Source organism: Polypterus senegalus, chromosome 3 (genome assembly GCF_016835505.1).
Source record: "Polypterus senegalus isolate Bchr_013 chromosome 3, ASM1683550v1, whole genome shotgun sequence".
In the NCBI taxonomy this organism is placed as follows: Eukaryota; Metazoa; Chordata; class Cladistia; order Polypteriformes; family Polypteridae; genus Polypterus; species Polypterus senegalus.
The window spans coordinates 53273464-53299940 of NC_053156.1; the positions used below are offsets into that span (position 1 = coordinate 53273464).

At 39.9% G+C, this 26477-nt stretch overlaps 1 long non-coding RNA gene across 2 annotated transcripts; it reads left to right on the plus strand.

Annotated features, from left to right (window-relative positions):
• Nucleotides 1–388: 388 nt before the first annotated feature.
• LOC120526774 lies at nt 389–21170 on the plus strand. Of its 2 annotated transcripts, none has more exons than XR_005633161.1 (3): nt 389–529; nt 3395–3536; nt 20769–21170. It is a non-coding gene; the product is annotated as an uncharacterized LOC120526774 (long non-coding RNA). The 2 variants fall into 2 exon arrangements; XR_005633160.1 differs by lacking the exon at nt 20769–21170 and adding an exon at nt 20002–20398.
• The last annotated feature ends 5307 nt before the right edge of the window (nt 21171–26477 follow it).

Genomic DNA, 26477 nt, shown 5'->3' on the forward strand with positions numbered 1-26477 from the left:
TTTTGCTCAACAGTGACTCCAGGGAGGAGGGATCCCAGCTGACGTCCCGTGTGCGCAATCAAACGTATTAAATTACCGCGTTCTTTACGCACTGCCCGACCTTTACCACAGCAGTGGGAAGCAGTCTAAACACAGTTCTTGTTATAATTTCGTTACTCTTTTTTTGACGATCTCTCTGCCAAGTTCCAACAGTTACAATTATTATTCATCCTGCCGTCATGAGAACAGAGAAAAGTAATGGGTGGAGATTTATAGGCGGATCCAAGGGGCGGGACCATTGACAATTACCCACACCCACTTTGCTCCGGTCTGCTTCTTGGGAGAACGAGTTCAGGGGGCCGTGGTGACGCCACAGTCACTGATTGGTTTTACTGCCCGTGACGTCGTAGAGGTGACTTGCCGGTGTTCCAGAAGTTTCATTCTCATTCTCAGGACTTGTCGGATTTGCTTTGTTTTGTGCAATATTTGCATTTTCTCTAAACTGAAGCAATAGTTGAAGTGAATGGCGGAAGAAGTGCAAATACATACGGTGAGAAGGACTTATATATTAGAACAGCAACGAATGCAAGCCAATCAAACTGGTATAATGTAAAGGAACGGGGATCTACCTCAGCGTAACCGATAAAAAGATGAAATAATACATATACGTTTAAAAGCAACACAATGTAAAATTAGCACCAAGATAATGATCCTTAAGGCCTGCGTTTAGTGCTGTTTTCACATGCATCCTTCGAACTGAGTTAAGAACCAGTGCCAGACAGGCAGAGTGCTTTGTACTGCTGCTAAGATTAAATCCCGCAACTTTTTTAATGTCTGTGTTGAGTTTTCATATTCTTCCCATGTTTTTGTTTTCTTTTTCTTCCTCCTTCCCAAAGGTTTTCTGACTGTTAGGTTATTTGGTGATTCTGAACTAGCCTCATATGAATGTGTGGCACCTGTAATATGCAGATGCCCTTGTCAGTTTTTTCCCTGCTATGCTTTAAGAACATAGGCCGTGGAACCTGTGACACCAAATTGGACTGGACTAATTCAATTCCATTCAATGTTATTGTTACAAGAGGGAAATTAGTTTTTTTAACAGGTTTTACAGAGAGACCACAATGTATCTCTATATATAATCTTCACTTGTATCTTGATCTTTGTTTGTCCGCGAATGAATTAGAGGAAGCACTAGATGGCAGTAGAGAGACAGCTAAAACATAGGCATTGCATTAAGAATCTCCTCCAGGCTTATACTACTGAAGACTGTAGTACTCCAGTCACACCTCAAAACACAGACATTCAAACTAAACAAACTGTTGTGCTTTAAATTAACTAAAGAGATCTTCATTTAGATCTTGATCTTTGCTTGTCCGCGAATTCCACGGATGTCAACAATGTGCCGGAATAACGAAAGGGGTGGTGGACAGTGTTACGCTGGTTAGCTCCTGAGGCCTGGTTAGAGAATGAGATTGCCGAAGATAAAAGGTACGTGCCTAAGCAACATATGAATGAAAGAAAGACAGTGGGTAAAATGAATGACAACGTAACAGCACATTCCGGAAATTATTATTGTTACAATGTAGCCGGCGAGTGCTGCGCGTCTCACAGTTGTACCGTGGCTTGCTCACGTGTCAGTGAAGTGATCCCTATTTATGCTTTAAAGAGCCTGGATACCTATGTGTCCCCCTTTTATAACCATTGCTCCGTGTATATTGCCTTACTCTTTGAATTGCCACAAAGCAACTTGCGAGATCGGAGAAAGTTTGAGAAGAGATCATGAGAGGAAACGACAGCGTCGTGAAAACGAGACGGACTGTAAACGGACAGAAGCAGACATGCTCCTACACCACCACATAATTACGATTCGGACAGTGATTCCGAGTAGGCCGTTCCTATCGTATCAATATCCAAGGGTTTTCTTTTGTAATTTTGTTGCCCTTATAAAAAATCATAATGCTGTGCGACGAAGGGCCCAGTTCACGACTGGCAGCCGCATTTAAACAGGGAGCCTTTCACAGACAACTAACACGTGCAACGTAGTTGGGCGCACATGGCTAGTTATTAAAAAACATCAACAAAGCACTCAGCCATTACATGTAACTAAATGTAGCAGTGAGCATAATATGAGTATAACATTGGATCAAACATATAAAACCAACAAAAAAATTAAACCAACATTAAGACTTGGTTAATGATTGATGCAGATGAGTACTGTTCATCCCATGATTTCAACCTGTGAATATAAAGTTGAACTTATTTAGAAGATTAGCAGCAGTTGGTATGAAGAAGCATTTGAACCAGTTGCTTTTTATTTCTTGGAACTTGTAACCTGATGGCAACAACTGGAATTGAGAATGGAGAGTCTGAGTCAATACACTCAGCTTTCCTTTAATACTTTCTTATTAAACAAATCTATCAGACTTGACTGTTAAGAACTTGTTATTTTACTTTTCCATTTTACAACTTGATTTGTTTCTCTTTTTATGCTGACTTTAAGATTTCCAAACCAGACCATCAGAAAATAAGTAAAGACAGACACCATACAATATTTATAAAAGTGACATAATGGCAGTGCTCACAGTAAAAACACATGGCTTCCTTAGACAGTAGAGGCACTATTGTTACTTTTTACACATGGCTTTTGTATTTTCTTTTAAAGTTAGTTTTCAGTCTATATCTGTCCCCAGATACTTATAACTGTCAACAATCTCCACAGACTGGTATTTGATGTTTGTTTCTTGTGGGACAATGGTGTTTCTTCTATAACTGATTACTAGTTCCTTCGTTTTTGTAAAATTTAGGTGTAGAAAAGACTCATCACACCAGTTAACAAAATCATCTACCACTGAACCGTGAAAGGTTTCAATCTCATTACTGAGTCATCAGCATATTTTAGAATGTACCTTTTTCAAGTCTGTCAGTCATTATCCAACCCGCTATATCCTAACACAGGGTCATGGGGGTCTGCTGGAGCCAATCCCAACCAACATTGGGTGCAAGGCAGGAACAAATTCCCAGGCAGGGTGCCAGCCCACCACAGGACACACACATACCAAGCACACACTAGGGACAATTTAGGATCACCAATGCACCTAACCTGCATATCTTTGGACGCAGACATGGGGAGAACATGCAAACTCCACACAGGGAAGACCCGGAAAGCGAACCCAGGTCTCCTTACTGCGAGGCAGCAGCGCTACCACTGCACCACCGTGCAGCCCATCTTTTTTAAAGTTTAATGCAAATATCATTAATGTAGAGAATGTACACAAGAGTTGGAAGAACAGAGAGAGCCCTGAGGGGACCCTGCAGATGAGGACACCATGTCAGACTGACAACCATTGACTTTCACTCTGAATTCTAACAATCAGCCATCCTACCAAATTTAAGTTCAAATTACTTTTTTTTATAGGTCTCTTCAAGAAGTTGGGGCTTGATGGTGTTAAAATCTGACAGGTAATCTACAAACAGGAGCCTCATGTGAGTCTTGATGCCCTCTAAGTGGTTATAAAACCGAAGAAGCAAAGTGACAAATGCATCCTGTAATTAGACAGGTAGGCAAACTGAAATGGATCAAATAAACCCTGAGTGTTCTCTGTCAGCTTCTTCTTTATAAGTTTGTCAAACAATTATATAACCAGTAATGTCAGAGCCAGTGGTCTGATGTTGTTTAAGGTTTGGAGGGTTTTGTTTTTAGCTACTGGAATTGTTGCTTAACTTTGGAACTTTCTGCTGTTCTAATGACAACCAAAAAATAAGGTACTCTGCACAAAATTTCAAAAGCCTTCCACTTTAGGTGGTCTGGTCCAGGACGTTTATTTTTAATATTCCAAAAATGTTCTGTACATCTACATTAATCATGTTTGAGAATGTTTTTATAACTAAAAATGTCAGTCAGTCAGTCAGTCATTGTCCAACCCACTATATCCTAACTACAGGTTCACGGGGGTCTGCTGGAGCCAATCCCAGCCAACACAGGGCACCAGGCAGGAACAAATCCCGGGCAGAGTGCCATCTAACCGCAGGACACACACACACCCACACACCAAGCACACACTAGGGACAATTTAGAAACGCCAATGCACCTAACCTGCATGTCTTGAACTGTAGGAGGAAACCCACGCAGACACGGGGAGAACATGCAAACTCCACGCAGGGAGGACCCGGGAAGCGAATGCGGGACTCCTAACTGTGAGGCAGCAGCGCTACCATAATTTTCTATTTTTATAAAGTGCTGCTGTTACAATTTTTACAGGTCGTGCTTGGAACCCATAGATTTAATGTAGTGTAGACCACTTCTCACTGTCCTTCCCATTATAATGCAGTTCTGTAAGAACAATATAGTCCGAGTTCAGATAACAAAATATGTCAATGATAGCCAAATCTCATTTAAATGCCAAAAATGTAGCATAGTATGTATATTTAATTATAAGGCCTGTGTTTTACTTTTCTTAAATGTATTTGTACCAGGATTTCACTTCATAGATTTCTTTGCTTTTTTCATTATTGAACAGTCAGGAATCTTAGACATCTTTAACAATGAAAAGTAATCCAGGAGATAGAGGTGCAACAAAAGTGTCTGCAAAATATGTGACACAGTGCTTAAATACAAGAAGCATGAATGCATGGTGGCAAGTGCTGTTGCCTTATGCCCTTGACCTGGGCTCAGTTTCTGGTCAAAGGTGTGAAGTGCAGTCATAGTTCATGTGGGTTGTTTCAGGCACTGCAGTTTCCCCTTATATCCCAGAAAATGTGGTTCTTGCTGGTTTAACTTATATCTTTTATGCTGCATATTAATTGGTCTTTTGCATCCCTCAATGTTACTTTCTGCTTCTTTTAAATAGATGTACATATCTGTGTTTACATTAATGAAATAAATTACAATCTTTTTTATAAAATACAACTGAAAAATTAAAGAAGAATGTCAGACCCCATAGGAGATGAATGGCTCCTTCATACCTACTGTTCAGACTTAAGCATGGTACTGTATTATATCAGGACAAAAAAAAACAGGTGCATAAAAGGAATAAAATGGATGGCCTGCTCCTGGCTACATGTGACTTTCCTGTCATTTCCAGCAGAGGTCAGCTGTGCACAGCATATGCAGTACAGTACCAAGAAAGACAGCAGCTGTGGAAATGCTTGAGGAGCACACGTCAGTTATTAATTTGTCACATCGCTGCATGTGTTTCAGTTGTCGGATACGCTGCATTTACTGTACACAAAGACTTTGCTACATGCTACAAATATTATTTTACATCTGATCGCCATTTTAGGCACACTCATCCATTGTATGATCCCACGTTATAGTGCTTCTTGAAAATTAGAGTCCTTTGACAGGCAGATGTTCTTTGTGTATGGATAAAATGTATCAACGTTTATGATACTTAGAGCAACAAGACAGGAGCCAGCCCATTGGCAGATGGACGCACAGACTGATGCTAACAAACACGCAACCCTTAAGGGTATAAAATGAAACATTTTTACGTAAGATGTGTGCCTGACAGAAATTAAATTCATTACATCATTAAATGTATCAATCAATAAAGGAAATGTCTTGAAGAAATTAATTATGTACCACACTATTAAATCACATAAACAGACATATTCAGTTTTCAAAATTCACCTTCTTCATTTGACTTATCAGATAATGATGGAACTTGGCTTTTCATTCCTGTTTAAAAAATATAAATGTCGGTGTTCAACGAAACACATACTAACACATAAAATGCGTAATCTGTGTTCTGTGGATATGTAAAGACTGGATGAAATTTTTAGGAGCAACACAAAACCAGAAGTGTTACAAAGTATAAAACACAAGTAGTGTCAGTGCGGGATCCCTGTTATTGTGGCATACCATTGTTCACCGTGTGCCAACCAGTGCTGATTCCAGCCTTTCCATCATAGCCATGAACTGAATGAAAGATCAAGAAAGGGCAATATTCTGCACTGCAGCAAAAACAGGATTTCTTACTTGAAAATGTGCCTAATAGCCACAGTCATAATGTAAATTGGGGGGGACACCGGGACACTGGCAAATGATATGCTTAGATCTGTCACCATCTTCTGTGAAGGTAGCACATTTTTTTTATTGGTTCTGCTAAGCTTTTGATTTAGTGTATTCATTTTGACTTTTTTTAAAAGAGCTAGTATTGTTTGTGTGTGGAACAAAGTCAGTCTCTTGTCACCCTAATGTGGAATTGGACTAAGAGGATTCAATAATGGATGATATTTATGGATATAAAAAAAGACATGAAATGTAGACAGAAGCCATTTAGCAGATGAAACTTGAAACTCAGATTGGTGTGGTGATGATTATATTTAAATATTCTTATAATCCTGAAAGATAAATCTGTACCCCTCATTCCACCATATAAGCCACTATATATTGGCATTACTTGTAAATAAGTTTTGAGTAATTTTTCATTTTGATAGCATTCCCCAACATAGACACTGGGTGTTGCGCCTTCCAGTTAAAAATAACAGTTGTGTAATGGCGCTTGACTGGGTCGTGTGTTTCATAGTAAAACCATTTCTTTCTGGAGGGTGATGTTTGCATATAAAATTGGTTCTATGGGCTTTGCAAAAATATGTGGACAAAGCAGAAATATTTAATGTACAGTAGAATACTGAAAGATCTAGAGTCCTTTGAAAATCAGAGACCCATTGGTATTTCAGAAATCTGCTATCTATTCATGGTTATCTATGGAATGTAACAAAGATCTAAGTGAAAGTTTCTTTCTGGATCCTTTATACAGTTCTCTTACAGCATTGCTCTAAAGAACCACTTTTGGAACTTGTATTTTTAATAGTGTAGACGGTGCTGTAATACCCTCCTGTCTGCAATTATGCTAAATTTTGCATCAGCCATAAGTGGCAAGACTTTAAAATATGCAGTTTCAGTGAAACCTCTCGTCACTGCCCACCCATTCAGTCTGTTTGACCAAATGATCTCTCTACAGCCCCTCCATTTTCAAAAATATTGCCAATTCATCTAGGAATCCCAAATATTCAAAATATCCAAATCAGGTTAATACACAGGCTTTACCTGACTCATCAAAGATGATGCACTATGTGGGCTGACCTCAAATCCCTTCTGTTATCTGTGTCAAACAAGGACTCTGGAAACCTTCCTGCATAGCAAGGTCTAAAGTTGCTACCTGAAAAGACAGCACATATCATTATGCACTTTACAGTATTCATAGACTGATAGATATTTATCTGGCATATAGTGTTGTGCTGACATCTGTAAATGTTGAAAAGGTATACTGATAAAAATTATTTATTGGTGTTGCCTTGACCATGGATGGCTCTGATTTCCCATTTCTGTATGGATGTTGTAGTATTGCGTTAGAATTCCCCCTGAAGAACAACCTTTGTTCACATGCCCATTCCTAGCAAAATGAGTCTAAACAAGAGGCTCCATCAGTCTAATTCATGGACTTTAGAGGAGTGCAGTTTCAACCAATCCAGCTCAACCTAAGTAATCAGAAAATAATTTATTACAGTGTTAGTGTAACAGAGGCCAGGTAGCCTGTCACCAGTAGTGGAATTTTTTTGTACAGTGACATTTGTAGAGCATATTATTCTTGGATGGTGTCATTGAGTCTCTTTAGAAAGGGATGAAATTGGTGTTTCCGCCCTTCATCTGTGTGGATTTTTCTCCAGGTACCCTGGTTTTCTACCAATAAATGAAAGATGTTCTTGTAAGAATAATTGGAAACTCTAAATTGGACCTATGTACAGTAAGTGTGACCTGCAATGGACTTGTGCTCCCTTTGAATGTTGGTCTTGGCCTTCTGCTAGGGAGGGTCCAGCCCTACGTTTCTGAACCGAGTAAGTGGGTACAGACAATGGATGGCTTTATGAATTTATAAGTTGTGCATCTAGGCTAGTAGGTTATAACCATTTTAGAGTTTACAGAGAAAACTCAATTATACAGAGATGCTGACAAAAATGTCTCAGTTTTCATGCCATTTGATGCTCTGTACACAAAGAACGATAGACACTTGGAATAAGTCACCAAGTAGTGTGGTAGACAGTAAGACGTTAGGGACTTTCAAAACTCGACTTGATGTTTTCTTGGAGGAAATAAGTGGATAGGACTGGCGAGCTTTGTTGGGCTGAATGGCCTGTTCTCGTCTAGAGTGTTCTGATGTTCTAATGTAATAGGTTGAGCAGACAGTCCCATTTTTATGCATCCCGTTTTAGGTATCGTGACCGCATATTTAATGAGTTGTGTGTCCTGTTTTGGGAAAACTGGTCAGTCTACCTTTTAATCAGATGATCATTGTTATGACTATATGCTTAGAAAGGGGAGAAACACCTTAAAACCCCTTGTAACAAAATGTAACTTTTAATTATGTATTTTATCAAAATATAGGAACAAAAAAATATACAAAACAAAATACAAAATTCAACAGCAAGATGTACACTAGAAATCATGAGAGTCAACAAGCAGATTTATCCCATTTTCTGGAAAACTCTATCTATCTATGGTCCTGCTTTTATGTTCATCTTTTACATCTTGCATTTGAGGTATCATGACTACCTGTGGTTATTTTATCTTCTGCTTGATTCCTCTGCCCACTGAGCTGATATAGTGCGCTGTTTATCAGAATTTACTATGAATCTCCTCCTAAGTACATTTTGTTTTCTTTTTGATGGCTCACCAGTGCTTATTGGCCTGTTTTAGTTTGAATTTTCATATGAAAACTGTTGCTTTGCAATTTGGGCCAAAAAAATGGATGACCACAAAGTGAGTTCCATGGATCAGACATCCTGGGTTAGAAACCTGCACCTGGTTATAGTCCATACTGAGTTTACATGTCTCCCTGCTGTTAGGTTTCAACTACAGTTTGTTCCCTCTCTTAAATTTATATTCATTATTCATTGTATATTTATGTTTGCCAATGTTCTTTGTGTTCTGTGGGTAGAACACAAACATACAAACCCACCATGACATCACTGCTTTGGATCTCCCACAGCCTTTGTATTGTGGGTGAGGGCTAAGTCCAGCAGAGTGTCATTGAGGGTATAGACTACAGATCTCTATTATATATTTATATATAAATATACGGCTTTTACTGTTTTTTTTCTTCTTGTCTTTGGCTACTGTTTGCTAGATTGCAGGTTAGGATTTGTTTGCCTTGGGTTGAATTTTTAGGCTTATATCCTTTCCATTTGTTCCCGTTTTCCATTTTTTGTTTCTTTGTTTAAATCAATTCTTTTTGGATAATTTAAATGAGATAAATGTGATTGATAAAAGATTTTAAGTTGAATGATTGAATGCTTTGCACATATGGAGCTAGAATGTATGCTGTGCATGACTGCCTTCCACTCCTTTTCAGATTTGTTGAGTGAAAGGTCTTTTGCCCAATGTACACTGGGAACTTTGAAAGGAAGGGACTTTAAAATGTTTTTATATTTTATAGAGATGATATCTGAGTCTTCACAACTGATCAATATTTCTTCTGGAATAGAAATGGGTGGGAGGTGTAGAATATTGGAAAACAAATACAAGTTTCAAGCAAAGAATTTAAATTGATCTTGTTTTTTTTAAATCCCTCAAATATTTCCTATAAGTAACAAAATATATAAAATAGCATCTAATGCCTTTCAGTAAGTATTCAGAATGTCTTCTTAATTAATTACCAAAGACCAGGTTACTCAGACTTGTCTGTATTTTCAATGTTTTATACATCACTGCGGTCCTCCTGTACTCCATCTTTCGCTTGCAGAAGTGAATCTCTAACCTCCAGCAGTATGGGATGCTCTAGAATGTGGCCAGACTGAATGAATCCTTATGTTCTGTTTTGTAGCCAGTTATTCCTTCCCCCAATTCCTCATCCATTCATCTTTCAAAGGGTTTGGAAATATGGTAGCTCACCTCTTTACTTTGATGCCTTTTATGTTTAAAGCTGATATTATACAAGTAAAATATTTGTCTTGTTACATGAACCACAAAAAGGTATTTCAGTTGCTAATGTTTGGATAGAAGTGTTTGAATTTGCTAATATGAATTCTCTTGACTTAAGTATGCAAGGAAATAAGTGTGTCACTTTTTAATGACATGTTTTTCACATGTGTTCATTTGTCTATAATGTTTTTAACAGCAAAGCCGTCATAACAAAGAAAACTTGTTTAATGTGTTTTGTTTTCATTTGTGAGAACTCACAAACCTACTTGGGTGGCGCAGTGGGTAGCGCTGCTGCCTGTCAGTTAGGAGACTCGGGTTCACTGCCCGGGTCCTCCCTGCGTGGAGTGTGCATGTTCTCCCTGTGTCTGCATGGGTTTCCTCGGGTGCTCCAAAGACATGCAGGTTAGGTGCATTGGTGATTCTAAATTGTCCCTAGTGTGTGCTTGGTGTGTGGGTGTGTGTGCCCTGCCCGGGGTTTGTTTCCTGCCTTGCACTCCAGCAGACCCCCATGACCCTGTGTTAGGATATAGCAGGTTGGATAATGGATGGATGGATGGACAAACCTACTTAAAATAATCAGCCTTAATAAAAGGACAAGTGTCTGTGTATCTGTGAGTTTGTCTTGTTGCTGTCTCTGTTGTTCCAACAGCGGTTCGCAAACATTTGTAGTAATAAAATACATTGCATTTTTTATTCCAGCGGATGTCGCATCACAAACATTAACACAGCTTTTTCCTCTTTTACAAGTCCAATATCAGATGGCATATAACAGAGATTTATGCATTGCATTTGTCATTCCAATAGATGGTCCATCGCAAACATTTGTAGTTATGCACTTGGAATGATAAAAGAAATGCATTTTATTATTGCACACTTACAAAACATATTCTAATATATGGTGCACCGGAACCGTTAATGCTGAGGCCTACATTGATTACTTAGATTTCAACCCTTCTTAGACACGTAGCACAGATAAATAAATATGACAGTTTGTATTTGAGCATCACAGGCACTGTATACTGTATGCACAGGGAAATAAAGATAAAGTATAAGATTGCGGTGGGCTGGCACCCTGCCCGGGATTGGTGCCTACCTTGCGCCCTGTGTTGGCTGGGATTGGCTCCAGCAGACCCCCGTGACCCTGTGTTCGGATTCAGCGGGTTGGAAAATGGATGGATGGACAAAGTATAAGAGGATTTTTTAATAACACTGCATCATTACCTTTACAACACATGTAGCACTGACGGCTAGTGTAGATCAGACGTGGTGACTGGCAAGTGAGAATATTTGTCTTCGGGAAATGACGAGTTAATTAATAATCCTACCATCATTAGCAGGAGATAATGCGATTGCGAGTTGTCTCTGTTCGCACAAAGCATGTTTTAGAAGAGGGCATGAAAAGCCCCTTTTCCTTCTGATGACATGTATATGTATAACTCCGAGATTATTCGTCATTTTTCAAGACTCGTTATCTTAGGTAGAATCGAGCCGTCATTACTTTGCATTCAGTGGATTTGTGCTTGCGGTTTTTCTGTGAGTGCACACAATTCAAACAGTGAACGGTACAACTGCGCGCGCACGTATCCAAAAATCTGCGCATGAGCCGTTTGTTAGGGGAATTTGCAACGGAATGTAGTTTGGACCTTGTAGTGATCCGTAGAAATTCAATCATGAAACGTCGCTCCTTTCTGAAATTGATTAACATTTTCGGGACAGAGGACCAAACAGCGCAACAGCACCAGCTGTTTCCCTCACTACCTGTATATAATATATGTATTCAAGTAAACAGATAACTGCCGAGGAAAAATGAGAAATTTGTGAAGAGCACCACATCAACACAGGCAATACTTGGAGAATTACCACACTACCCACTGTTTGGGTTCGTAATGAAAATACTGTACTGTAGTGAGGTATTCCATGATGCACAGTACTATGTATTGAAGTGAGTTTTCACCCAGACGAATATCCTGAGTGAAGACTCCGGTTTATTTTCTAAACTGTGTATCACAAATGCGCCAAAAAATACATAAAACAAACAAGAGCGTAGTTCAAGTGCAAAAAAAAAAATCTATGGGAATTATACATGAAAGCAAACAGCGCCATGTACTGGCAGGAGCGAATACTAGGCAAAATATCACATACAGTACATAGTACTAGGGTGTTGTACCGTGTTAGCCATTATGAATGTAGTGAAAAGTCAAGCAAAATGACACCTTTTATTGGATAAAATTGGATACCTAGTTATCCAATAAAAGGTGTCATTTTGCTTGATTTTTCACTACATACAGTACATAGAAATCGAGACTTAGCCGAACGATTCTCGCTTAAGTAAGCCAAGCCTCGTTTTCCAATCGAGGCTCAGTCGGTTACACGAACATGAAGTGTTTTTCTTTAACTCAACACGGACCGGGGCAGTCCACAGTGATGCGCGCACTCGTGAGATTTAAGCGGCCCCGAGAAACGATCGGCGAGAACATCAATCAGGGCTCAAAAAGCTTGATTGAATAAGGCCGTGCAAAGATAATGGGTGCAGAGTGTATTATAGGATAGTTTGGAAAAGCCCATTATTATCTATTTTTTTCACTAGAACTTTTAACGTCACTTTTGCTGACCGGTTTTCCCCGATCAGGATGACCGACTGCACCATACAACTGGCTCTACGCGTCAATGTCATTGAAAATGATTTATCTGTACAGTGGCGATATGGAATGCCTTTTACTTTACATAGTCAGCCTCCAGCTGGGTTTGCTGGTGCCGTTATTCATACATGAATTGAGTCTATTGTCCTGTTTGAAAAGCCTAAAGAAAACACACAAGTCTGCAAAATTAATTTAAAACATGTTAATTTTATGAATAGCTAATTTCATCTGTATTCATAAACATAAAAGAAATATAATTAGAATGTTTCCATCACGTCACATTTAAGTACAAAATTGAAAAGAAATGTAAGTATTATTTTAAAAAATGACAAGATTTATTCATAAACAATATTGTTCGAAATTAATTTGACATAAAAATATTCAATCAATCTAATAATTTTAAACATGTAAAAAAAAAAATATACATATTCAGTGACTTACATATTCTTCTTTTTTTACAAAGTCAAAACCAGATGAAATGAGTCAGGCTTGTTAATTTAAGCTGACTTGCTCAATACGCCTTGTAGAACAGAGGAAATAATAATAATAATAATAATAATAATAATAATAAATCTCTGCAAAGAATTTGACATCTGAAGAAAACAAAGGCAGCCCAGGATCACCAGAGGGTTGTTCTCCTTTTACATCCAGCGTGTTGCATTCCAGTATGCACAGTGATTTGGGCATCGGACTTTTTGTGTTTTCAACTCCCTGTCTTTAAGAGAACAACTCATTTAGCTGAACCAGCTGGAATTCATACAACTGTGACAGGATGCCATTTTTATTGGCTCCCCTGCTGCTGGCTCAGAGGTTGGTCATTTGAACGACTGGATGCCCGTTCACACTGTTGGTAACTCTTCTCTGATGCCATGCCTGGTTGATGCAACTTGTAAGTGCGGTTACAATATATACATATTCTTTTACTTGTTATCATCACTATGTTACATTGAGTGTGTTTACATGCACAAACACAACCAGGATACGGAGAGTAAACCAATTAAGACAGAAACCTGGTTTCTTAAAAACCTTCATTTACATGTGTGATTCCACTTATTGATTTCTCCTTTGGGAAAATGCTATGATGCCATAAAAATGTGCAAAAAAACAAACCAAACTAAGCATCATCCACAGCTGCCATAAATTCAATCACACTGTTTCAATATATCTAGTGCAAATAGCTGCAAACTAAACTGACACTTTTATTGACTGGCTGTGCAATTGAGCCCTGCAAAGGAGCGGTGCACCGGCACATGTGTTTTCTTACCTTACATCCAGTGACCGCTGGAATAATAATAATAATGCAGGGATTTTTGCTCCAATAAAATAAGTATTGTGTAAGGTTATTTGTTACATTAAGATGTGATGAGATTTTGCTGATGAGTTAGCACTGTAAGTTCAACTCATCAATGTAAATTTAGCGGTTTCTGAAATACTGAGATGGATTATTTCAGCCAGGAGAACAGTAATGCGATTGCCTCAGCATTTACCTTAGGAAATACAGTACAGGCCAAACGTTTGGACACACCTCCTCATTCAATGTGTTTTCTTTATTTTCATGACCATTTACAGCACTCCATCACTCTCCTTCTTGGTCAAATAGTCCTTACACAGCCTGGAGGTGTGTTTGGGGTCATTGTCCTGTTGAAAAATAAATGATCGTCCAACTAACCTGACTTCTGCACAACACAACTGCTGGTCCCAACCCCATTGATAAAGCAAGAAATTCCACTAAATAACCCTGATAAGGCACACCTGTGAAGTGAAAACCATTTCAGGTGACTACCTGTTGAAGCTCATCGAGAGAATGCCAAGAGTGTGCAAAGCAGTAATCAGAGCAAAGGGTGGCTATTTTGAAGAAACTAGAATATAAAACATGTTTTCAGTTATTTCACCTTTTTTTGGTTAAGTACACAACTCCACATGTGTTCATTCATAGTTTTAATGCCTTCAGTGAGAATCTACCAATGTAAATGGTCATGAAAATAAAGAAAACACATTGAATGAGGAGGTGTGTCCAACCTTTTGGCCTGTACTGTATATCTTTGTGGCTGCTGGATTTGTGTCCAAAGCAAAGACTGGTAGTCACAGATATGCGCAGACTACAAGATACTTAACTGTATTAAGGGATTAAGTCCTGGTTAAGAGATTCCATGGCCAGATAACCGTGGAGAAAAGATAAAAGACGCCTCACGCCTGGACAAACTTGTTAAGAAGGCAGGCTCTGTTGTAGGAGTAAAGTTGGACAGTTTAACATCTGTGGCAGAGCGACGGGCATTAAGCAAACTCCTGTCAATCATGAATAATCCACTGCATCCACTGAACAGTGTCATCTCCAGACAGAGGAGTAGCTTCAGTGACAGACTGCTGTCACTGTCCTGCTCCACTGACAGACTGAGGAGATCGTTCCTCCCCCACACTATGCGACTCTTCAATTCCACCCGGGGGAGTAAATGCGAAAATTAATTTTATTTTAATTTTTTTCATTTTTATTACTATTTAATTTAATATTGTTTCTTTGTATCAGTATACTGCTGCTGGATTATGTGAATTTCCCCTTGGGATTAATAAAGTGTCTATCTATCTATCTATCTATCTATCTATCTATCTATCTATCTATCTATCTATCTATCTATCTATCTATCTATCTATCTGTCATATAATAATAACTCTATCTATCTATCTATCTATCTATCTATCTATCTATCTATCTATCTATCTATCTATCTATCTATCTATGTGTCTATCTATCTATCTATCTATCTATCTATCACGTGTTAACCCGGTTTCTCTAATCAAAATAAAGGTCTATGTAGCTCCGCTTACCAAAAATTACTAAAGTTCAGCAGTTCTAGTTTGCAAAAGAGATTCAGCATTAGCTTGATGCGTTGAAGTGATTCCACCAACAAATTAGTTTTGTTTTAAAAACTTTAGTAAAAATTCAAAGTAAAACAGTTCACACAAAACTAGAGAATACATTGATATAGCAAAAAAACAGAAAGGTTAGTGTTTAAGAAAAGTTCTGTTTAAAGCATACAAATCTTGTTTCCTTTCTTTAAGTTTGCTTATACAGCTGAACTATTTCTAAATGTTCAGAAAACTGTAGGCTTGTCCCATTTGCAGTCTGAACAATGGGTCTTTAGTCCATACTAGCCTGGAGACAAATTCCAAACACAAGCTGACTGAGTTAAGATACTGTATTGCAGATTATGCCAAGACAGTTCTATCTCATATTATCTCACAGGGGGTAAAAGACTGTACTGTACCAAATTCTAATAGCCATGAAAGAAAATGATATTCTATTCTGCTTAAGCAAACACTAATCTGAGTTTAACTCAAAGCTTTAACTTTCTACAATTGGCTTTACATGGCCTTTTAGAAACCACATTTCTGTAAATAACTGAGTTTCTAAAGCAGATGCAAACACACTGATTGTTTGCTTTTCCTTTTTTTACACATTGACGATTTTTGTTTTCATTATTCTGCCATATCAGTCTGTAAGAAAGAATTTCTTGGGCTGGGTCAGGGAAATGCATAGAAGGTTGTTTTGTTCCGAGCTTTGTAGCAAAAGGGGGTGAAGTTCAATATTAAACACTAATTGGTTAACTGAACTGAAGCAGTATTATCTTAAAGTCACAAAACATTGTACCTCATCCTGGCATTTGAGAACCTCATCAGCACTGGACTCTGGACATGCCGGAGCACCACCACAGCAACTGCTTAGCCTTGGGGCTTTTGAATTGCAGTGCTCCATAACCTCGCACCCTCTAACCTTCTGCCCACTCCAACAGCACCTGGAAAAGGCAACAAGCAGAACACCAAGAGCTCCTCCGCTAACAACGAGAGGCAGAAAGACAGAGAGAGTGTCCAGCCCAATGTGGGAACCTTCACGGCATGATGTGAAGTACTGTATATGCTGAAAAAATGATTTGATGTAAGATAAATATACTGTATATTATTTGTGTCATGTTTTTTGTTGTCAGGGCTTTGAAGAAACACTCAAAGTGAAGCAACCTTTGTGCATTGTCAGGCCCAGCATTTATTAGTTTTAATTTATTTAGCTGATGCCTTTATCCACGATGACTTAAAACATTTAAAATACATTTGCTTACACTTGATTTGTTTTTCCAGTTGGAGCACAGGCAGATGAAGCGTCTTGTTCATGATCACACAGTCTCAGTTGTGTTCATTTGAACCCTCAGCCTCAGGGTTTAAAGTCCAAAGACTTAAATCCCAATGCCATACTGAGCCCATTCATCCAAGCAGCTGGCACTCCCTGTTGGACACACTGGGTGAAGTGACTTGTCCATAGCTACATACTGTGCCAAGCCTGGGGACCAAGTGGTTTACCAATCTACACCCAGCCACAGTTTCTGCTGCATTTACAAACAAACAAACCTTGCGTTACATAGTGTGTTTCCTAAACAAATTCCATCCCAAGGTACTTTACACCATCATTCTCGTTTCATTTAATAGCTGGACCCTGCCAGGTTAAGTGGCTTATTAAAGCTCCCACAACAAGTCAGAGGTGAGGAGCGAACTGGCAGCTTCGGGGTTTATATGACAATGCAGTTAACTACCAGACCACACCGTCGTGATTATAAAGCTCTCAAAGACTGTGAAAACAGCACCAGATAGTGGTCAAATGAAGACGGAGTTTGTCTGTGCTGATCTTTTTAACTTTTCTACTAAAAGAATTGAGTTTGCAGCTTTCTGTTGCAGCACTTACTTTACTGTATAAAGAAAGAATGAGGTTAACGTTCTGTTTAAGAGTACTTACTACTAAAGTTGATATATGAAATCACCATTGCTTGGATAGTGTGCCAGTCCATCACAGCTGTTCAATGGACATCCTGCACTGAATGTATTTCTGATCTGTCTTCATCACCGTGACCCCTCAACTACACACACACTTCCTGAAACTGGGTGAAAAAATCCGTGAGAAAACTCCACCATACAGTAACATGTTGTATGTTGGTCAGACGTGTATGGAAGAATTTCAGTGTATTTTATACATACATGACCATACCACTAATACTACTGCTACTCATGTTGAGTCCTCCTTTACAGCTGTCAATGGCCTCATGGTTCTGAGGGAGTCCGTTTCCCTTACCCCTCTACTGTATAAAGACATAGAGATGACATGCCAGTGGCCTCTGTTATCCTTTCATTGAGGCTCACCTTTTCAGCCAGCTGCATTCCCTAATTTCGGATTCTGTGATGTATTGTATATAAGCATAGGTGTTAAATTCAAGGACAAAAGATTAAGACAGCCCTTTTAGTTAGTTAGTTAGTTAGTTAGTACCAACAAGAATGCCCATAATACTGAATGGGACTTCATTCATGCACTGGATAACATTGTGTTATTTAAAGTCACCAATTACCCTAAAACTCTGGTAACACAAGAGTACAGTATAATAATATGGTATCTCTCTATTATAAAAAAAAATCCTGGGAGAGAAAGACGGGAGATGAGACGTGATCTTCACATTAAGATATACGGAAGACACTTAAAAGACCCGCGAGACGAAAGAGAATGGCCATGGAGTGTCTCGCGGAGACCTTAAACAAGAGACTTTGTGCCAAGAGATTGTCCCAGGACCACCTCGCGATGACGAAGAACATGAGATTCTTGCAAGATACGCCCTTCTTACAACCAAATAAGACCACGGGCAGCAAAACACTCAGTCGTGTAAAACTAAGGCTTTGAGCAGACACAGATCCAGGGCTCTCAGCGCATATAAAGCATATAAGGACAATATGTTATAAATGAAACGTCGACGACTAAGTGAAGAAGATAGCAGTGCGGAGAAAAGAGACTCAAAAGCGTTGGAGAGAAAAAAGAGCAAAAAAAAAAAAGAATAATCTAGGTGCAGATTCAGAAAATAAGGAAAGTAATTATCAGCCCAGAACAAGTGGAATTGAAAAAAAGCACGTCCAATCGGGCCCAGAATTTAAAGACAGAGTAAAAGACAAAGAAGAACTTCATAAAGACATTCACAAACGTTGGTGCCATACACATGCTGAGCAGGTTAGAGATTATGAAAGCAGTGGAATTCGAAAGGCTCACAAAAAAAACGTTGGCACGATATACATGTGGAGAAAGTTAAAGAATATCCATCCATCCATTATCCAACCCACTATATCCTAACTACAGGGTCACGGGGGTCCGCTGGAGCCAATCCCAGGGCTCAAGGCAGGAAACAAACCCTGGGCAGGACGCCAGCCCACTGCAGGGCACACACACACACCAAGCACACACTTGGGACAATTTAGGATCGCCAATGCACCTAACCAGCATGTCTTTGGACTGTGGGAGGAAACCCACGCAGACAACATGCAAACTCCACGCAGGGAGGACCCGGGAAGCGAACCCATGTCTCCTTACTGCGAGGCAGCAGCGCTACCCACTGCGCCACCGTGCCGCCCATGTTAAAGAATATGAAAGTGGGAAAATTATAAAATATAAAAAAGAAAGTAAAGATCGCAGGAGCATAAACAAACAGAAATTATTATTTGAAAAAGGGAAAATAATCCCCGTGGACCAGATGTCATTGAAAAAAAAGCAGGACAAAGCGAGGTCAGAAATAAAAGACAGTAAAAAACTAAGTAAAACGTCATAAAGAAGTTAAAAAACAAGGGGGCCAAACACATGCAGAGCAGGTTAGAGACAATGAAAACTGGAATTCAAAAGACTCAGAAAAAACTTAGGAGTGAAACACATGCAGAGCAAGATACAGAATATGAAAGCAGAAAAAAACGACAGTGTCAAAACAAAGAAAGTAAAGATCATATTAGAGCAAAGAAAGAGAAATTATTACTTGGAGAAATAACGAAAAGGCGAATAGAGAGTGAATGTATGGACATGGGTGATATGTCAGAAGTATATAAATATTCTAAGGCTTTGAAGTCAGAGAAATTCAAAAACAGAGTTTAACTCACATGCATTTCTTGGTTACTTTGCAAAAAAAATGATTAACTGCTGATGATGTCGATCGTTTTGTCTGTGCTGAAATTCCAAACGGAGAAACCTATCCTGAATTAGGGTACAAAGTCATTAAACACACGTCTCACTGAGCTCATTAAAAAGATTCAGCATATTGGGACTCGGAAGAATCCAAATATTGTTTTTACAGAAGTTCTGAAATAAAAGTGAAACTAATGAAATAGCAACAATTCAAAGAAAAAAAAATCTTAAAAGTGTGAATCCGAAAAAACAAAAATGGGGGTTGGCGAGCGAAGCAAGCAGGGGGCGAAGCCCCCTAGTTGTTTAAAAATTGATTGGTTAATTGAACCAATTTAACAAAAGATGAGCTGTCAAAGTTTTCAGGATGGAAATAATTAACAAATGTAGGATGATAGAGTAAGGAATTTTCTTAATATACTCGCTGCTCTTATAATAATTATGCAATATAACCCTCCATCATTTGAAAATAACCAGGGACTTTGCATTGTCTCTTTCAGTGTTGGAGCAACGTCCTTGATGGCTGATGAGCTTGATGCAGGTTTGGCGGTCTCTGTTGCAGAGGTCACACCAGTTTCAGCTCCGGTGTGGTTATAATATTCCTTCCTACTGGCCTGCTCATTGTCTACTGCATATTGGAGTCCTTTTCCACCTGTCGTGATGTGCTGCTTCAAGGCAATTTTCCACTAAGTATGATGGACTACATGCTCTTCCCCAGAGTCATCATCAATGACCAGCAGCTTCATGTCTCACTTGCAGACATCCTTGAAGTGAAGATGCAGACGGCCATTGCTTCTTTTGCCATGTACCAGCTCATTCTTTGTGATGTGGCCATCCTTAATGCAGCATACATGGCTCAGCCACTGTCTGAGCTGCATATACATATTGGTTAGTTGGCCAAAGAGACAACCTTAATATTGGCCACTTTGTATTGCAAGGAGATGCCCAACATGTGAAAGAGATATGTCATATGGAAGGTGTTGAGCTTCTTCTGTTAGGTGTCCATGTCACACTCTTGTACAGCATTGTACTAGTGATGCAAGCATCATACACTGCCATCATGGTCTTCGCTGTAAGCTTGGGCTTCACCCAGACATGAATGTTGGGGCAAGCAGGGTTTTAGTAACCTTTCAGAGTCTGTTACTGACTTCCACATCTAGGGAGAGGCTGTTATTCATAGTTGTTGATGATGATGATGTTCATTGTGAGTCTCAACAGCTCCATACATTTTTTCAAACTGCTTACATACATTATTTTTGGTTCCCAGGTGTGCAAGATTGAACAGCTTCCCATGGAATCTTGTGTGGAGAAGGTTCCCCTCAGGTAAAGAGCCAAAGGCTTGATGTAGCAGCAGGGCAAAGAAAATCCCAAAGGTGAACACCACAGCCTTGCTTGACTCTGCTATGTAAGTTGAACTGTTCTGTGCCTTACATGTTCTCATGACTAGACGTGATTATGCTCAGCAGCTTTGATAGGCAGCCTATTTTCAGTAGTATCTGGAAGAGCCTGTCTCTACTGACCTGGTCAAATACCTCAATCATATTAATAAAAGCAATGTAGACTGCTGTTTCTGCTCTCTGTATTTCTCCTTTAGCTGGCGAAGGGAGAAAATCACATCTACATTGGATCTTTTTGTCAAGAAACCGTAGTATGGCTCTGGGTAAACAGGTTCAGCCAGTGTTTGGAGTCACAACAAAAGGACACGAGCAAAATGCTCAGTAGGGAAAGGTCCCTGTAATTCATGCCATCTCTTTGCTCACCCTTATTTTTCTAGAGTGTGATGATCCTGGTGTCTTTCAGGTCCTTAGGTACTGCTTTGTCTTTTCAATACCGGCAGAGGATTTTATGCAGTGGATGCAGAAAGAGTAATATGGAGTGCTTAATCAAGTCTGGTGGTGCCTCCACTGCCTGGTCTCTTACGTGCAGCCAGTCTGTCGATGGCCTTGCAGAGCTCCTCCATAGTGAGCTCTCTATCATGCTAATGCTTGGTTGAGTGTTAATGTAGTGGCAGTGTTCATCCTGGAGTTCTACCCAACTCTCCATCTGTTTGCTCTTATCTGTGACCACTGCCCCAATGGTGGCCTAGAGTGGTGCCACCTTGCTCTGCGTGGGACCAAAGACCCTTTTTTATGCTGTCATACATACCCCAACATTGCTAATTAATGCACATGTCTGAATGGCTGCACTGAGCTGCAAACAGTGGTCTTTGGCACAGCCCATGACAGTCTGCCGGTCTTTGCTTCTTACGTTCCTGATGATCTGCTAGTTCTGCTCATTTGCTGAGTGCCTGTATTTGGCCAGGGCCACGTGTTTGGCTTCAATGACAGGTGTTACTTTGCTGGATATGACCTCAAACCAGTCATTTGTTTTTGAGGTCTACTTTCCAAAGGTAAACAGGGATTTTCAGTGAATGGAATTCAGCAGAAGTTCCCATTTTTCAGTGGCTATTTTCTCAGATTGCAAAGCACTGAGCTCATTTACAAAGGTCTCTGTAAAACAGCTCCTGTAGGCCAGTAGGCCATCTGGCTGACATCGATGTGGAACTTCTTGGGCTGAACTCTGACCTTGCAGCACAACAATGGGTGGCTGGTGTTAATAACTGCAGTGTGGTATGAGCAGGTGAAAAGTGTGTTTTTGAGATGGAAGTGCCAGGCTAAGATCAGTGCTTAGAGCAAAGATGTCTCCAGGACGCTTTATGTAGGTGCGTGGTGTGGAAGAATGAATTGGTGATGCACAGGTTGTGATAAGAGCAGAACTCAACTTGTTAACATTTTCATTCATCTTGCCCACACCACACTGTCCACTGCACAATACCAGCCATGGCTGTTGTCCATTGTGGCATTGAATTTACCAAAAGTAAAGACCTTCTTGCTGTAGATGTTACCAGTGACAGGAGTGAAATGCGTCACTTTTTAGAAGATAAATTGAAAAAAAAAAATCCAGACACTGCTATTAAGACTCTCCAATGCCTGTGTTTCCTTACATGTTTGAAGACAGCTAGCCTTTCTCCACCTGTTCCCACAAACCTTTACTGGTACACCTCACTGCCAGATCATTTTCTTGTGTGCCATCTGCCGTGGGTAGTGATCATGCCACAGAATTTTACTAGCACCCAGCTGCCTTCTATTCAGGACAAATACAACACAGCCTTAGAAAGGCAAACAGACGTCAGCCACCATGCACAGCTGCTTTTCTCACTCCTCCCTTCTGGCAAACAGTACTGGGCCACTGGCAGTCACACCAGTAGAGTCAGGGAGAGTTTCTACCCACAAGTCATAAGGTTGATGAACAACTAATCATTAGAATAAGTGTTGCTTAATAGCAAAAAGTGTGTATATTACCTATTATACAAGTATTGTATATATACATTATGTTGCATTTGATGTAGCATTTTTTGTGCGTCTTTTGTTAGTATTTCTTTATTATCAATTGTTCTGAGGAGACATGCAAGTTAAAACTTACCAAATCCATTTGACAATAAACTGAACTGATTTTCAGAAAATGGAATAGGAACTGCTAATATAGCAAAAGATCCCAGTAGAGAAAACCTTACTGTTAAATAATGTAAACTACCTCCTAGACCCGGGGTCTCAGTCTCAGGTCCTGGAGGGCCGCAGTGGCAGCAAGTTTGCATTCTGGGAGTTGCCGTCGTAGCCTCCTTAGCGTTAGACCTGAACATTACTTGGGCTGTGAAAACCGTGCTAAAAACAATAGTAATAGCGTTAGTAAAAGTGTCAATAATGACATTTATATAGAGTAGCACTTTTATAACTACTCAAAGTGCTTTGCACAGACAGTGGGAGACACTTTAACCAGCACCAATGTATAGCATCCACCTTGATGATGCGATGCTGGATATTCTTGCACCATTACACTCACTAGATAGATAGATAGATAGATAGACAGACAGACAGACAGACAGACAGACAGACAGATAGACAGATAGATAGATAGATAGATAGATAGATAGATAGATAGATAGATAGATAGATAGATAGATAGATAGATACTTTATTAATCCCAAGGGGAAATTCACATATACAGTAATAGCTATTGGGTAGTGAAGGGGTGAGAGAGACAGTTATCCAAAAAGGGACAGGGAATAATTAGGGGTCCAGAATGAGTAGGCTGTGGTGGCCAAAAGAGCCTGGGCCACAGGAAACACTCTACTCTTTGTGAAGGATGCTCAGGGATTGACTACTGGAAGTCAGGACCTCAGTTTTATTCAAAGGGCAGAACCAATTTTTACAGCACAGCGTCCAGGTCACTGCACTGGAACATTGGCATCCACTCAGACCACAGGGCAAGCGCACCTTAATGGCTTCACCAACACCTTTTTGTGAAGCAACCTCAGCTTTTCCTAGATGGTCTCTCATCCAAGTACTGGCCGAGCCTGAACAAGTTTAGCTTCTGGTGGATTACTACCTCTTCTGACGTGCAGGTGGTATTATATTAGTATTTGATAAAAAGGCTAGCTGTACCATTTATTTAAAAAATAGAACATGCATCATCACTCTGTGTCTCCCAGAAGTCGATGCTGTCTAATTTATCCCGCTCACGATTATGCTGCCTCACATGACAGTGAGCAGGAAACTGACGCGTGCTTAGTTTGCTTATTTTGAAGTGTGCATAAATGTAAAGTAAGTGATCTCACTTTAAGTTATTAGCGGATATCATGTACTGGGATGGTATTGGTGTTGCAATGTATACTTAAGCTTAATTTTGTTTTATGAAGACCCGTTCCGTTGAAGGTTGCTTGTGTGTTGATGCTTAGGTGGCGACATGCTGACTATTGCTTAACCATTTAATATTCGACTAGTGAATGTTATTTACTTGCAACATATGACATTTTTTTAGGATATTATCTCATTTCAACTTGCTTCTCGTTATAATGTGGAAAGTCAATGGTTAAGTTCCAAATCCACGTGTTAATATTCTTAGTATACAAAGTGTCATTTCCTCCAAGTGATGACAATAAGGTACACACTGCTGGTCTATTTCTGTCATTTACTGGACATGTAATGCTATTCAGTTTATTGATGTGTATAACGACTATCTATCCATCCATCATCCAACCCGTTACATCCTAACTACAGGGTCACGGGGGTCTGCTGGAGCCAATCCCAGCCAACGCTGGGCGCAAGGCAGGAAACAAACTCCAGGCAGAGCACCAGCCCACCACAGGGTACACACACACACACAGGCCAATTTAGAATCGCCAATGCACCTAACCTGCATGTCTTTGGACTGTGGGAGGAAACCCACGCAGACACGGGGAGGACATGCAAACTCCACGCACAGAGGACCCGGAAAGCGAACCCAGGTCTCCTAACTGCGAGGCAGCAGTGCTACCCACTGCACCACCGTGCCGCCTGTATAACAACTAATAAAAATTAATTTCCTGTCTTTCAAAAAAAACACACAAATGCATGATGTCATTTTATAATCTGCCCAAACCTGTATGCTATCCAAGTCCTTCTGTAATGATATAACAGATTCCAAATTATCTGCTAATCCACCTATCTTGGTATCATCTGCACACTTAACCAGCTTGTTACTTATATTCCTATCTAAATCATTTATATATATTAAAAATAGCAGCGACCCTAGCACTGACCCCTGTGGAACACCACTCTTAACAGCGGCCAGTTCTGAAGCAGTTCCTCACACCACCACCCTCTGCTTCCTGTGTCTGCGCCTGTATTGTGATTTCAAAGCGAGAACTCTTAACTAAAGATAATGTGAAAGTGCAAAGACAAATATCCATGATTTTTTCTAATGTGCTTGCTCTTCTCGGAGTCTGGAGTATCTGTGCACAGTTCACTTTCACATGGGCACATACTCCTACTTCATACAGGGAGTTACTGGCAGGGAATCCATCCCAGAGCCCTGAAGCGGAGAGGCAGCATCACTGACTGACCACCTCGCCACTGCGTCACTCCGCTTAGTAATACCTGATTTGACCTGCGCTCCAACTGTAAATGTCCTCAGCTGAGTGCCCTTTCAAGTCAGTAAATCAGCTGGGGTGTTACTTTACCAAGCAGCACATGTGTCTGTGTGAAAAGGGGATCTGCGGTAACACCTTGAACTCTGACCTTTATGTGTTGGAGTACAGCCAGGCTACACAAGGGACTCTCTTTATTTTAACAGAGCACGGACCCTCCAGCTGTTGCAATGGTGCAAACCATCAGATGGGAAATGAGTGAAAATAATTGAAACGTTATTTACAGTGAGCCCTCTCATAAAGTGTTCTGCAAAGAAATTCACTCGAGAAGACCAAAGAAACAAATCAGATCACCATATGTAAGCAGAAAAGCCTTCTTACATTTCAGGGACTCTTTCAAGCACGTGTGAACAAAGTTCACTCAATTCACCTTTCACAGCAAGCCTCCTCAGAAAGTGCTACTTAGTACAAACCGGATTCCAAAAAAGTTGGGACACTATACAAATCGTGAATAAAAACTGAATGCAATGATGTGGAGTTGCCAACTTCTAATATTTTATTCAGAATAGAACATAAATCACGGAACAAAAGTTTAAACTGAGAAAATGTATCATTTTAAGGGAAAAATATGTTGATTCAGAATTTCATGGTGTCAACAAATCCCAAAAAAGTTGGGACGAGGCCATTTTCACCACTGTGTGGCATCTCCCCTTCTTCTTACAACACTCAACAGACGTCTGGGGACCGAGGAGACCAGTTTCTCAAGTTTAGAAATAGGAATGCTCTCCCATTCTTGTCTAATACAGGCCTCTAACTGTTCAATCGTCTTGGGCCTTCTTTGTCGCACCTTCCTCTTTATGATGCGCCAAATGTTCTCTATAGGTGAAAGATCTGGACTGCAGACTGGCCATTCCAGTACCCGGATCCTTCTCCTACGCAGCCATGATGTTGTGATTGATGCAGAATGTGGTCTGGCATTATCTTGTTGAAAAATGCAGGGTCTTCCCTGAAAGAGATGACGTCTGGATGGGA